This window comes from Miniopterus natalensis, chromosome 3, assembly GCF_054644295.1.
Source record: "Miniopterus natalensis isolate mMinNat1 chromosome 3, mMinNat1.hap1, whole genome shotgun sequence".
In the NCBI taxonomy this organism is placed as follows: Eukaryota; Metazoa; Chordata; class Mammalia; order Chiroptera; family Miniopteridae; genus Miniopterus; species Miniopterus natalensis.
In genome coordinates this window covers 71858927-71873179 of record NC_142083.1, presented here as the reverse complement: position 1 = coordinate 71873179, position 14253 = coordinate 71858927, and the positions used below count along the sequence as shown (strand labels likewise).

Below are 14253 nucleotides of genomic sequence, written 5' to 3'. Positions count from 1 at the left end.
AGTTGAATGGTATCAATGATTGATAAATATTATCTACATAACTAGATATAACTAGTAACAGTCTAGAGACTTTGTGCTTTATCTTTGGCAGTGGAATTTCAAATCTACGTCTTTCCAGATTAATTACTATCTCCTCTGATGAATAATTTAAAACATCAGAAACATATTTTGCTTTGAAATGGCTGGCATGTGAACTAACCACATTATTGTCATCTCGATCCATTATTATTATTATTTTATTATTTTTAAAATAAAAAATTTTTGTTCCAAATACTACAGATGTCCCTTTTCCTCCCCAATGACCCATTCCACCCTGTCCCACCCCCCTCCCTAGTCCCTCTCCACACCAGTGTCTGTGTCCTTGGGTTGTGCATATATGCGTATAAGTTCTTTGGTTAATCTACTCATCTACTGATGGGCACTCAGGCTGTTTCCAGATCTTAGCTATTGTAAACTGCACTGCTATGAACATAGGGATGCATACATTCTTTCTGATTAGTGTTTCAGGATTCTTAGGATATATTCCTAGGAGTGGGATCACTGGGTCAAAAGGCAGCTCCATTTTTAATTTTTTTGAGGAACCTCCGTACTGCTTCCCATAGTGGCTATGCCGGTCTGCATTCCCACCAGCAGTGTACAGGGCTCCCCTTTCTCCACACCCTCGCCAGCGCATGTTGTTTGTTGATTTGTTGATGGAGCCATTCTGACAGGTGTGAAGTGATCCCTCATTGTGGTTTTAATTTGCATCTCTGATTATTAGTGACATTGAACATTTTCCCATAGGTCTCTTGGCCATCTGTATGTCCTCTTTGGAGAAGTGTCTATTCAGGTCCTTTGCCCATTTCTTAATTGGGTTGTTTGTCTTCCTCTTGCTGAGTAGTATGAGTTCTTTGTACACTTTGGAAATTAGCCCCTCATCAGATACATCCTTGGCAAATATGTTTTCCCAGGCCGTGGGGTTCCTTTGTATTTTGAGGCTGTTTTCTTTTGCTGTGCGGAAGCTTTTTAGTTTGACGTAGTCCCATTTGTTTGTTTTTCCCTTTGTTTCTCTTGCCCTAGGAGATGTATCAGTGAAAATTCCACTATGTGGGATGTCTGTGACTTTACTGCCTATGTTTTCTTCCAGGATTTTTATAGTTTCGCGACTTATATTTAAGTCTTTTATCCATTTTGAGTTTATATTTGTGTATGATGAAAGTTGGTGGTCTAGTTTCTTTTGTTTGTATGTACCTGTCCAATTTTCCGGCGAATATAAAATGAATGCAATATGACCAACGGGACAGCAAGAAGGCTTTTAAACATTTATATTTGAGACCTGATCATATTTTCAGTCACCATAGTATCTTCTCTCCAGGTTTAAAAAAATAGAACGCTGATTTCTATAACAAAGCTTTTTGTTCTATACAAAAATCAAATAATGGCCAACAAGTCACAACAGTGCAGTAGGCAGAAGAGAAAAACCCGCATCACACAGGTGCTGAAATAAATACTCACTAGGAGGAGAGGACAGAGCCCTCATGGGGTTTGTCCTCATCACCTTGACTGTGTCTTCACAGCCACGAGAGCTGACCTGCCTCAGGGGTGCCATTGATTTGGGCACAACAAAGCGTGACTGAATAGAGGTGCCCGAGAGTCGGCCTCCCAGACGCCTCAGGTCACCAGGAAGGTGGCAAAAGCAAGAAAATGGGGTTGGGGGTCATGGCTGTCATTGAAAGGAAAAGTTGTTTTTTCTGTTGCTCAATCTTGTCAATTGGGAGTCTGTCGGCAGGTTCACAAGACGATATGGATACCTGAGAACTTTTGTTTAACAGCATGTGTGTGTGTGTGTGTGTGTGTGTGTGTGTGTATGGCTTATTCAGGCAAAGAGAAGTTTACATTCTAGCCCAAGCAAGCAATCTAAGTCATTCTGTTTTTAATGGAAGGTCAGTCACATAGAAGATGTCTGGTTTGAGAAACAGATCCTGTGTGTGGATTCCTTAGGTCAACCCAGTGAAAAGCATTTGCTCATCAATAGCAGTGAGGACCTGGAGGAGCCAGCGGGAGCGAGGTGGCTCCTCCGCCACACCGGGCCGGGCTGCTCGGGGGCTGGAGGCCAGCTGCCCGGGCAGCTCTGTCTGACCAGCTAGGCCGTCCTGGAGACTCAGGGGCAAGGACCGTGGCTTAGGACTGTCAAAGGAGAGGGTGACGAGTGAGTAAAGGTAACCCCAGTAACAGCCATTCTGGCCAGTCAGGAAATATGCGGCTGCTCCCTATGATATAATCTGCACCAAAAAGGTAGAAAAGGCACAAGCAAGAGTGAGTAGGTAAGCAGTGACCCCGGAGGGTGAGACTGTGGGGCGAGCCACAAGGCAGGAACAGCATTTACCTTGTTTGGGTCCCCCCCTTGAACTAGAGAAAGAGATCCTGATTCTGCCGTAATAAAAAAGCAAAGATGATATTTGGTTTAAAAAAGAAGCCACTCAAGGGCTAAAATAGTTATTTTAAGTTAACAAAGAAAATGAATCTTCAAATAAGCCATCTGGAAAGCTTTTCAGAATGCCCAGCAGAGTCGTGCACTGACTGGGGATTACAGTAGGCAGCACAGGTCTTGTTGGGCCTGGAGGATTCCCTGGCCCACAGGATGCTCGGATGGGCGTCTCCTTCCTGTCTCTGCTGGGGACGGCTTGGCCTGCTCCTTGCGGGCCTCTGGCTGCTTCTGTCTGGGCGCTGTCTCTCGGTGGGGGGACGGCACCACCCCGCCTCTCCGGCTCCTGCCCCCCCCCCCCCCCCCCCCGTGCCCGCGGCTCAGACTCGCTCCTTGCAGCTGGAGCTGGCGGAGCTGCACGCACCTCGATGATGGCCTCTTGCTCTTCATGGCTGCTTGATTCAAACGATTGTTCTCTATTTCTAGCTCGTCATTCTGTCTCTGTAAATCTTCCAAGATGATCTGAAGCTCCCCCTCGTCCTCACTCTCACTCTCAGGGAATGTGCCTCAGTTTCTCCGCGGCCCTGCTGCTGACGGCTCTGCATTTCTGCAGTCCCAGCTCTGAGGCCTTCCATCTCTTCTTTTTCTGGGGCAATCTGTCAGCGCAGAAACTGCTCCATGGCCAGAAGCGCCTCCTGGTCAGCCAGGATCTCATTCTCCTGGGCAAGGAGGATATTTGTAACTTCTTCATTTCCATTCATTTCTTCTGTGGAAACAACCTCTTTTGAAAGACTGGCTGTCTCTTGTGCAATCTTGGTTTCACACTCCTGTCCTTTAGCTTCTCTAGTTTCTTTTCGGGCTGTCAAAATTCTTTGTACTTCCCATAATCTTTCTTCTTTAGATAAATCCTTTATCCCACCCTGCAGATCTCAATGTAAACAATTCAAAAGAAACTCCTGCCTTCTGATCTGCTAGATGCTCTCCTGGGTCCCTGGCAGTGCGAGCACAGGGGCCACGTTAGACCAGTGAAGAGGGGTTGTCACTTGCTTTAGTATCACGTTTCCAAAGAGCTCTTGCACATGTGTGAAAAACACATGCAAGACACGATCACTAATCTGAACAGTTGGGCTGAGCACTACAGAAATGTTCTGTATATTCATTTTTTGTTTCCGGTTCTTTTGCTATAACGTGGTCCATGTGCACGATCCGCCAGGAAATCGGAGGATGGGTACATCCTGGCAGTTCTTTCAGTAAGGCTGGAATCCTGCACTTTCTCCCTCTCTGCCATCCTCCCACAGCCTCTTCAGAGAGAGGCACAGGCTCCTTGGTGAGCAGATTTTCCCGAAGGTCTCGCAAATACTGCTTCAGCAAACTGGCCACAGTGTTAGGCTCATACTCTTCCAAATTTGGAGACTCCTCTCTGTCACAGGCTGCTTTCAGCTCATCCGCCTTTGATTTAACTCCTGAAACTGTAGATGCCTTCACACTCCATGCCCTGTTTTTCTACATAATCTGCACATTCACAGGAACTGCTGCAGTCGAATGCCATCATATGTCACGCTCCTCTCTCCTGCACCAGCCAGAGGAATTCCAGAGACGGGCCTGAGGCTGGGACGTCAACCCCAGGCCCCTCTGGCTCCTGAGCCGGCTTCTTTTCTCCCTTCGTTTCCCTTCCACTGCTCAACATCGGCTGCTTCAAGCCTTTTGACTTCTCCTTATGCTTTTCTTCCCTGTGCTTTTCTTTATGTTTTTTCCTCTTTGGGTTTCTCTTTTCTTTTTAAAATCCTTCCGTTTCTTTTTAGAAAAGCTGGGCTTCTTGAAAACACGGATTCCCTTGGATCTCTTCATTTTGGAAGGACTTTCAGCTTCACCTCCAGAGCTCTCCTCCTGAAAGGCAGCAGGGCCTTCAGTCCTGTTTTCCTTTTTCTTAAATTTTCCTTTTTTCTTCATCATCAGACTCTGCATCAGGAGGCCCATGGAGGCCGTCCCGGGGAGGCGAGGGCTCGCCAGTGCGGGGCAACCCAGGAAATTGAGTGGGGCTGATCTCTCCTGAGCTGGGGGCTCTGGTGAGACCACTGCCGCCTCCGCCCTGTGACGCTCGGGGGCGGCTGGTGGCCCATTCTCACCGGTCCCCCACCTCCATCTGTTTACAACCATGGGGACGAGCAGGATGAGTCGGCCCAGCGCACAAGCGCTTTCCCTCCTCTCAATCTGTTATTATTTTATTTTTTCACGATTTTCAAAAGTTACATCACTTGAAGTTCTGTTGGGTCCATAAGATGGGCATTTTACCTGCTGGTGTGTGCCAGTTGGAGGGTGCATCCAGGTTTTGGGGGGGCCTGGCTTAGTCCCTTTGGGTTGCTCTAAGGGCATACCATGGCCTGGGTGGCTTCTAAGCAACAGGAATCGATTTCTCACAGTTGTGGAGGCTGGGAAGTCCCGGATCAAGGTGCTAGCAGAGGGCCTGCTTCCCTGTTCCTAGATGGCTGTCTTGTCCTTGTTCTTCACCTGGTGGACGGGCCAAGGGAGCTCTCTGAGGTCTCTCAGGAGGGCACTAATCCCATTAATGAGGGCTCCACCCTCACCACCCAGTCACCTTCCAAAGGCTCACCTCCTCACACTGTCACACTGGGGGTTAGGTTTTAGCACAGGAATTGGCGGGTGGGGGACAGACACAAACATTCAGGATGGCAGGCTCTAAAGCTTACATAATTGGAAGACTCTTTAGGAAAAAGAACACAAAGTTGGTATGATGGTGAATATATGTTTGCAAAATGAAATCACACAAAAAATAAATTTAAAAGAGCTGACAAATACCACAAGTTAAATTAAATTAAATACCTGAAATTTAACTGTCCTTTCCCCAATATTTTTGGATCTATGCCTTTTGATTACTTTTTTATAAAACGTTAATTAAAAATTTTTATATTATTTATATTATAGAGAAAATAGAATAAAATACTTTTTTCATTTGCATTGTTTATTTTTGATTTATTATTGATAGTTTAAATGTTTGTTTTATTTCCACAACCTATTATTAGTCATGAAAATTAGAGATCGCTGTCAAATTTTGGAAACCTCTAAACGTTTCATTCACATATATATTCACTATAGTATTACTCCAAACACAAAAATTGTAATAAATTTAATGAAATTGCCATCAAAAGAAAAAATTATGGTGTGTTTATAATGGCATGTGCTGCATTATTGACAAAGAGAACTTCTACTTTGATTAGACATTTATGGGAACTGATCTTTTACTCATAATTTTACAAGTCTGACGATTGGGGGAATTTCCCAAAGATTAGCTTCACCCACTTACTTCTGTCACTGGGTGTCATAGGACATGTTCATGTCACTGTATGTCCTCTGTCTCTGCACATTTGTGTTGTGGCGCCAGATGAATCAACACAGTAGGCATTAGGGATATTCCCGAAAGCTATTCCTTACACTAGGGCGGCTAGCGATAAGTTACTTATACATGGAAATGGTGGTGAATCACATGAATCTATCTCATTCAAGCCAAAGTAAATATATACTCTATTCAATTTCTCCTTAACTAAACCTTAAACATGCCTACAGGCAGGTTACCACCATCAACACAAAAAGTTAAGTGACAGTCGGGACATAGGAGTGGAAAGAGACAGTGGTCTTAACTAATTGCTTTCACAAGATCTCACTTTTCCATATTTTACATAAATACGATATCCTCTGAGTACATTGCTGGCATTCCTCCCAGGGCCTTGGAAGGCGCCTATGAAAGTGAGATTCTGAACCTTAAATGCTATTAGCTTCACAGAAAACCTGACTCTGACCAAGTGTCTGGGCTTTCAGCCTTTGGAAATACTGTTCTTTACATCTGTGGTCAGCTGTGAACACCCCCCGGAGGCGCCAGGCTTGGGGGGAGTATCTGCTGTCATGGTCATGAAGTGGGTGGGCCTCTCTCTCCCCTTCCCCTTTCTGGTGTTCTCAGAGCACAGCATTAAGCTCGGCACACAGCACGTGGAGAAGCCAGAAGATGGGTCCATTCAGGGTTCAAATCCCTCTTTTGCCATTTGACGTTTGGAAAATTTATGTTTATGAGCCTCAGTTGTAAATCGGAGTTAATAATACGTACCTTTAAACGTTTCTGTAAGAATTTAAGGTAAAATGTGTAAATTAGTTCATTTTTTGGTGAGCCCTGGTTTACTAGTTTATGAAGCGAAATTAGTAAGGTTGTTTTGAGGATCTGAGGAAATGCATGTAAATTAACTAGCACAGTGCTTGGGATATATATAGTATTGATCAGTAAGTCATCACTGCTTGTGGGAAAGGTTTGCCAAATATTCTATGTTTTTCTATACTTTCCAGACTACCTTGCAGTTAGGTTGGAGTCATGTCACCAGCTCTGGCCAATGAAATGTGAGGGGGAGTAGCATTTATGGGCCCAAACAGTTAAAGCCAGTGTATTTCCTGTATCTCCTAATACCTCTGCAGCAGCAGCCGTGGTGATAGTGTAGCTATAATATGCAAGGAGCCCTGAGTCACTTCCAAAAAAGAACTTCTCAGGGGCGCTCTGGACTGTATGGGACTTTGCGTAAACATGAAATAAAAGTTGACTGTGTTAAGCACTATGATTTGGGTTTGTCTTGTTACTATGGCTTAGCCTAGCATCACGTTGTCATTATTATTGCTGTTTTTATTACTATTGAATTGAACAGAACTACTCACAAACATTGGCATTTTTAGTGGGACATAAAGCTAAAGTATTGGCTTCTGCCCTCAGTACTGGAGACATGAAAATATTGCTGTTGCATGTAAAACTCTTAGTTCTTCCACAAACATAGATTACAGGAATGTCAACCTAAAATAAAACAGAAAGGATAAAAGAATGCATTAAATTTTCCATTTGGCTCACCTGCTAATCCCCTTTATTCAGGCTACCTTATTTCCTTCAGACCCTGGCTCTGAGAGTCAATGCATATTTTCATGACATTAAAAAATGATGTCCTTTTCTGTCAAAAGTTTTAGAAATTGTTTCCTTTCTTCTCAACTTCATTGGCCTAGCAACCCTCCACACCCTAATAAAAGGTCTAATTAGAGTGTTTTGCATTATTTTTCTCATTAGGAATAAATTCCATAATCACAAATTCTTGGATAGGCAGCTGATAGGTTGGTTACCTTCAGAGTCTAGCCATTAGCAGGCACCAGCATAGAGTGAATCTCTCTTTTTATTTTGTACGAATCATCTCTTAAACCACAAGGAAAACCTCTATTTAACCACTGTTTTTTCTTTTAACGGTGTGACTAAAAATGGTTCCCGATGCCCAGCTCCCTTTAGGAAGACTGATACAAATGTTAGCTTGATGGGCCATTTCCTAGATCTTGTGCAGTTGTCACCACGAGAATCCAGAATTAGACATAATTCAAGGAGCCAGTAAAAATTACAAGGGGTTAGTACCTGAAGGAATTCAGACCTGCCACCCCCAAAGCCTGCTGCTTTGGCATATTGATTATTTTGAGCTGAAGGCACTTGAAATACAGCAGATGCGGGAAGGGTTCTCTGACCTACCCTTTTCTACCTAAAAACAGGCCATAAAATCCCCCTCCCTGTACCATGAAGAAAAGAATGTCCTTATCCATAGAGATTGGGAATTGATGCTGAAATGGATCTGTACAAATAAATAATAAAATAACCTTATCTTCCACAAGTTTTGCCCCTCCATAAATCTCCTAGACATTTCCCACAATTTTTTGCCTCTATCCCAAACCCTTTGTCTTATTTCTTACAATTTAATGTTTGTCTAAAAGGTATAAAAGCTTTCTGCTCCAGTTACTTCTTCAGGTCTTCATTCTCTTGTGAAGGCCCCATGTACATGTAAAATGCTAATAAAACTTGCTATTCTCCTGTTGATTTGTCTTGTGTCAGTTTAATTCTTAAGCCTGAGACCCTATGTGACTAGAGGAGATTTTTCCTTCCCTACTACCAAAAAACAATACCGGTACTGGGATGGAAATTGGTACAAAGCTCAAGAGAAGTGACATGACCATGGGTCAAAAGGTTGGAAAATAAGGTGGGACACAAGGTGATTTGAGACCCAGTCCCTGAACCAAGAAAGAGAACTGGATCTGGTTCTTCCTGATGGCTGCCAATAGGCCTGGGATGGGGCAGCAGAGGTTAGGGGCATGTCCATAGACTTTAAAGTGTGAAATTATGTCAGCCCGGCCAGCCTGACTCAGCTGTTGAGCATAAACCTATGAACCAGCAGATCGTGGTTTGATTCCCGCTCAGGGAACATGCCCTGGTTGGGGCTCGATCCCCAGTCGGGGGCCTGCAGGAGGCAGCCGATCAATGACTCTCTCATCATTGATGTTTCTCTCTCTCCCTCTCCCTTCCTCTCTCTGAAATTAATAAAGATAGATTTTTAAAAATGTGAAATATGTTAGACTCTCAGTCCAGTTTGAGAAAAGTGAGAATGCTTTTGACACAAAAGAAAAATGGTAACATTTATTAAACTTGATGTTATAAAAGAAATATATGCACAGGATTTTTTTTTTAATTCTCACCCGAGGATATTTTTTCCATTGCTTTTCAGAGAGAGTGGAAGGGAGGGAGAGAGAGAGAAACATCGATGTGAGAGACACATCAATCGGTTGCCTCCCGCACATGCACATGCTGGAACCCAACCCGGGACCCTTCAGTCGCAGCCGACTCTCTAACCACTGCGCAAAACCAGCTAGGGCTGGATTTTTTTTTTTTTAAAGTGACATTTGACAGCATATTGAGGGTAAGGGGATTTCATAACCTTAGTCTAAGTACGGACAGAGGGCTTCACTACAAGTTTATATATGGTTCTTGTTTCCAGATATTTTATGACAGAAAAAAAGCAAAGATTTAAAAAGACCGCACATCTGATGAGACTCTAAATCTGCAACTGAACCATTGCATTGTACAAACACAGGCATACCTTGGCAATATTGCTGGTCCGGTTCCAGACCACTGCAATAAAGCGAGCATCACAGTAAAGTGAGTTGTGATCTTTTTGCTGGTGGGGGGTCTTGCCTTCCATTCGTAAACACGCAACATCTGTGAAGTCCAATAAAGCGAAGTGCAACAAACGAGGGATGCCTGTGCTTGCACAGCCATAGCAGGTGAGCCTAATTTGAAAAGTCTTCTTGACAGTGGTAACATACGAAAACACATTCTGAAAGTTTGAAGAAATGTGCCTAATAAATTGCAGATCTATTTCCAATAAGGAGACATGCAGAGGAAAAGCAGGGGGCCGGTGCTGGGAAAGCAGGAGGAGGCCTTGTGCTGCCTCATTAGCAGATCATTGTTCACATTTCTCCACACTCTGGTTTACTGACTCCAGCAACAGACAAGTGGTTCCCCTGAGTCGAATAAGAAAACCTCCTGGAAAAGGAGAAGAAAACCTTCCCTGTGGGCTTCATTGCTTTTCCCACTTCCCAGAGCGGCTGCCTCCAGCAGGAAGCCTGCCCATGGTTCTCCCTCCGATTGCATCTCAAGCATCTGCAGGCCTTGCGAACTACCTCAGTTCCAGCTCTTTCCTAAGGCCCTGGCTCTCAGACTTTAGCACTGGAATCACCTGGAGGGTTTGTTAAAACACAGATTGCTGGCCCCGCTCCTGGCGTTTCTGATTCAGGAGGTCTGGGGTGAAGCCGGGAGCTGGCCTTTCAAACAAGTCCCCAGGAGATGCTGTTGCTGCTGGCCTGGCAACCACCCCTGAAGAAACGCTGCTTCCATAAATCCAGTAGAGGTATTTCTTATAGTAAATTATTTATTAACAAACGTAAATTCTTTTCTGTGATCCTGGAGTGTGCTTACCAGTCCCTTTCTACTGCTAGATACTGTGTGTTTAAGTGTTTCAAGAGATCTTCCCTGAGTCATCAAACCACTGAATTGCAAGTGTTAGACACACTTTACAGGGCCAGATTTTCTAATTTCCTCCTTTTTGCTCCTTTCTTTATTGGGCTTTCAATACACTTTTACCCTTTGTGCTTTAACCCAGTATCCTTGGACTCTGTGATAACCGCTCTGTCTTCCTCTACAGTCAGCTGTTTATCAGTGATAGTCCCCTCCGTGTTTTTCCTCTCCACAGGTAAGGATGATTGTAAGCAATACACTGACTTGAACAAAAGCACCGTAAATTGACAAGATATTATGTAATCGGTCCTAATCACCGTCACCTCCCATCTCAAAGTAGCACCGCGTAGTGCTAGCTGATTTTCTGTTCTATTTTTTTTTTTTTTTTCAAACTATAAGAGAAAGTTTATTTAGGAAGTCACAGGTAGAAGAAATGAGCCATATAATAAATGGGCTCAGGGAACAAGTTACAGAGGCAAAAGAAGGGCCCTTGGAACTTCAGAGAAAAAGGGGTGCAAGGAAAATGCTCTTGGGGTGGGGGTGGGGAAAGGCGCTGGTGGGCTCCAGCGAGTGAGCCGCCTGGTCTATTATTTTTTCCTCTGTGGAAAACAAGATATAACTCTGCAGATGAGAATCCAGTTTAATTTCGTCTCTTTTCTAGTTCTGAATTTTCTTTTCTTTGTCCCAGGTTCATGACATTTTAGCATCAGTGACTTTGTGTCGTAGGTCTCCCTGGTTGCTCTTCGTTTGCTTGTTTTTTTTACTGTGGTAAAATACACATAATACAGTTTACCTTTTTAGACCAATTTAAAGCGTATAACTAAGTGGCATTAAGAACATTTGCCATGTTGTGCTACTATCACCACGGCCCAGTTTTGGAACTTCACCCCCCAAACAAACCCTGTGCCCATCAAGCTTCCCGTTCCCCCCTTTCCCAGCCCCTGGTAACCTCGGTTCTGCTCTCTGCCTCTATGATTTGCCCGGTCTCGTCCTCATGCGAGTGAGAGCCTGTGCCATTTGCCCTTTCTTGTCCTGCTTGGTTCACGTCCAGGAATGTTTTCGGGGGTCATCTCCGCTTGCTTCTGGAACTCGCCTTTCTTCTTCCATCTCTGCAGGACAGCTTGTATTTTCTCTAGTGCCCTTTCCAAATGAAAGCTCTTCTTTTGTATTAATATTTTGTTATTTATATGACTAGCCCCCCTTTTTTGAAAACTGAGGATAATTATCCCGAAGGTGAGGATTCTGGAATCGTTTCTTCTGTTTGGCTCCCACCGGGGAGTGGCGTGCCCGGCCTGGCTCTTCCCTCTGCGCCTCGCGTGGGCGCCGCGGGCATCTCGTCTCTTCCACAGCCAGCCACAGCAGCAGTGTCCCAAACCCGTGCCAGGCGTCTCTTAGAATTCTGCCAAGGGCTCTCTGTAGATCCTTCTAGAAATAGGGAACAGTAAGAGTATCTATTGGAAGTTGTATTGATTGGGCTTTGTCTGCCAGGCACCTGCCTCTAGTATTGTCATTAACGCGGCTATTGTGTTTTCCTCAAATAAAGATGCAAGAAAGTAGGTGCTGGGGCTGTGAAACAGTTTAAAAGTCAGGAGAGTCCTTTGGTCGTCTTTACTTGTATTTTGTTTCTTAGGCCGGTGCGTACATCAGGCAGGGCGGCTGCACAGTGCTCTCTGCCAAAAGGGAAGAAAACGTCTGAAAGATACGGTTTGGCACAGGGTGAAAGCAGGGCCTTTGATTACCCGGGAGTTCCGGCGGTGCATTGATTTGCTAAAGGTGTGGAGAGTTTACGGGTGCCCCCAAGGAAAGGAAATTGTACGGCGAAAGCACTAGATAAAAAGAAATCACGTTTTTACCAATAACAATGGATTCCTTTTCCATTATTTTGAAAGTCACACTTAAAAACTGCTTGAAAATTAGGCTTGTGTTCACCTGCTGCCCAACTATCAGTTAGATGATATCAAGCCTCCAATCAATCATAAGAGTTTTTGTTCCTAATAATCTCATTAATGTATAAACAGACAACTGTGCACATATGATTTAAAAAATCTAGGTAGCTATTACTTCCCTTTATTTTTTCTTCTTAAAAAAATTGTTTATTGTACTAATTAGTGAGTGATGTTTTAATAAAGACTATTCTTTCTTTCCTTTGGTATATGACAAACTCCATGTATTGAGAAAGAATAGAGACTATGTTGTTTTTCCTGGACTTGCATTTAATAGGCCAAGCTTGGCTTCATTGCCAAGTTCAAACTTAGTTAAGCAAACTGGGGGAAATAAATAACATTGTATATACCTTTTGTAGGCAGATAAAATAGAAAGTACTTTTATAGAAACATCAGTTTTAAATATTTATTTTGCTTCCCCCTACCCACCCAAAAATTATATTTAAAAAGTGACACACACTACAGAATCAAGGAATGAAGAGATGATTGTAGGGATGGAACTTTAACCCCTCTGCTTATCTTGAAACTCTGCTTCCAATTATGAACTTGAAGCGGTCAATCTGTGCTTCTGCTGTATTTTTCATCATGGGACTTCTTAATACCGGCCTATCTCAGAGATATTGAGGTTCAGTTCCAGACCACTGCAGTAAAGCAGATATCACAATACAGTGAGTCACACAAATTTTAGAGTTTCCCAGTGCATATAAAAGCTATGTTTATACTGTAGTCTATTAAGCGTGCAATAGTGTTATGTTTAAAAAATGTACATAGTTTATTAAAAAAATTCTTTATTGCTAAAAAATGCTAACCATCATCTGAACCTGTTAGAATAATGGTGCCAATAGACCTGCTCCATCTAGGGTTGCCATAAACTTCCAATTTATAAAAAAATCTGAAGTGCAGTAAAGTGAAGCACAATAGAACAAGGTACGCCTGTAGGTATTACAAAGAAAGTTTTCCCTCTATTTCTAGTTCTTTATTCAGTCTCTAATACCTGGAGTACTAAGATAATTTGTTTCAGTTCAGTCAAATAAATATTTGGAAGAAACTTTGTTAAGCCCCGCTTCCTACTTGAAGATTAGTAAGCAAAGTTCCTTCTTCTAAAAAGTTTGGCGAGGGTAAGGTGGAAAATAAGGTAAAACATGCCTGTGGCTAAGGCGATGCGAAGAAGAGAAATGCTAAGGGATGGCACAAGGTGCTCTGAGGGTGGGAAGGGGGAGAGAGCAAGTATCCTGGGGGGGTGAAGGAAAGACCTTGGGCGGTAGCACTTGCGATGGATCCTGAGTCTCACAGTTTAGTGCGTCAGGGTTACCTGCAGGAGTTGTTAAAACGCAGATGCTACTCCCCACCCGCAGCACTTTTGATTTAATAGGGCTGCCTTGGGGCCTGAAAAGATCCATTTCTAACAAGTTCCCAGGTGATCTGCATACTGCTTTTTCAGAGACAACGCTCGGAGAACCATTACTCTGGAGAGACTGAAAAGGAAGGGTGAATATTTAACCCAGAGAGAGAGAAGGAGTACATTTGAGACGCAAGAAACTGAAGAGCACTTTCAATAATCATAATACTTATTTATTTTAATCGTGCCAATGAAGAGGTTAGGTTTCAGAGAGGTTAAAGAACTTGCTTAAAGTCACAGAGCTAATAAGCCCCAGAGGCAGGATTTGAACCCATGGAGGCAGCACCCAGCCCCTGATGTCTAACTGCTGTCGTTATTAGTGGGAAGCCGCACGTCTGGATGAACATAGGCGTTTTGTCGGGCTGGGACGGGAGGTAAGCCTGGGCCTGGAGGTTGCAGCTGTTTCAGAGGCTTACATGCCAGGGTAGGGAGTTTTGTACTTAGGATGTTAATAGGTATGTATTGACAATTTTGATCAGGATTAATTGAGCAGCAATATATATATATAATCAAGAGGGGCAAAAGGATGGAAGTCTAGTTACAAGTCTTTTATACCTGCCCAAGGAAAAGAAGGGTAGTGACCTAGGGCAATTGCGGCTGGAATGGAGTGAAGCAGATGGAGGTGAGAGCAATTTTTTAGGTA

General features: G+C 43.5%; 1 pseudogene; it reads right to left on the bottom strand.

The window, feature by feature from the left end:
- Nucleotides 1-1976: 1976 nt before the first annotated feature.
- Nucleotides 1977-9453, bottom strand: LOC107540846 (ralA-binding protein 1-like; annotated as a pseudogene).
- Between the last annotated feature and the right edge of the window lie 4800 nt (nucleotides 9454-14253).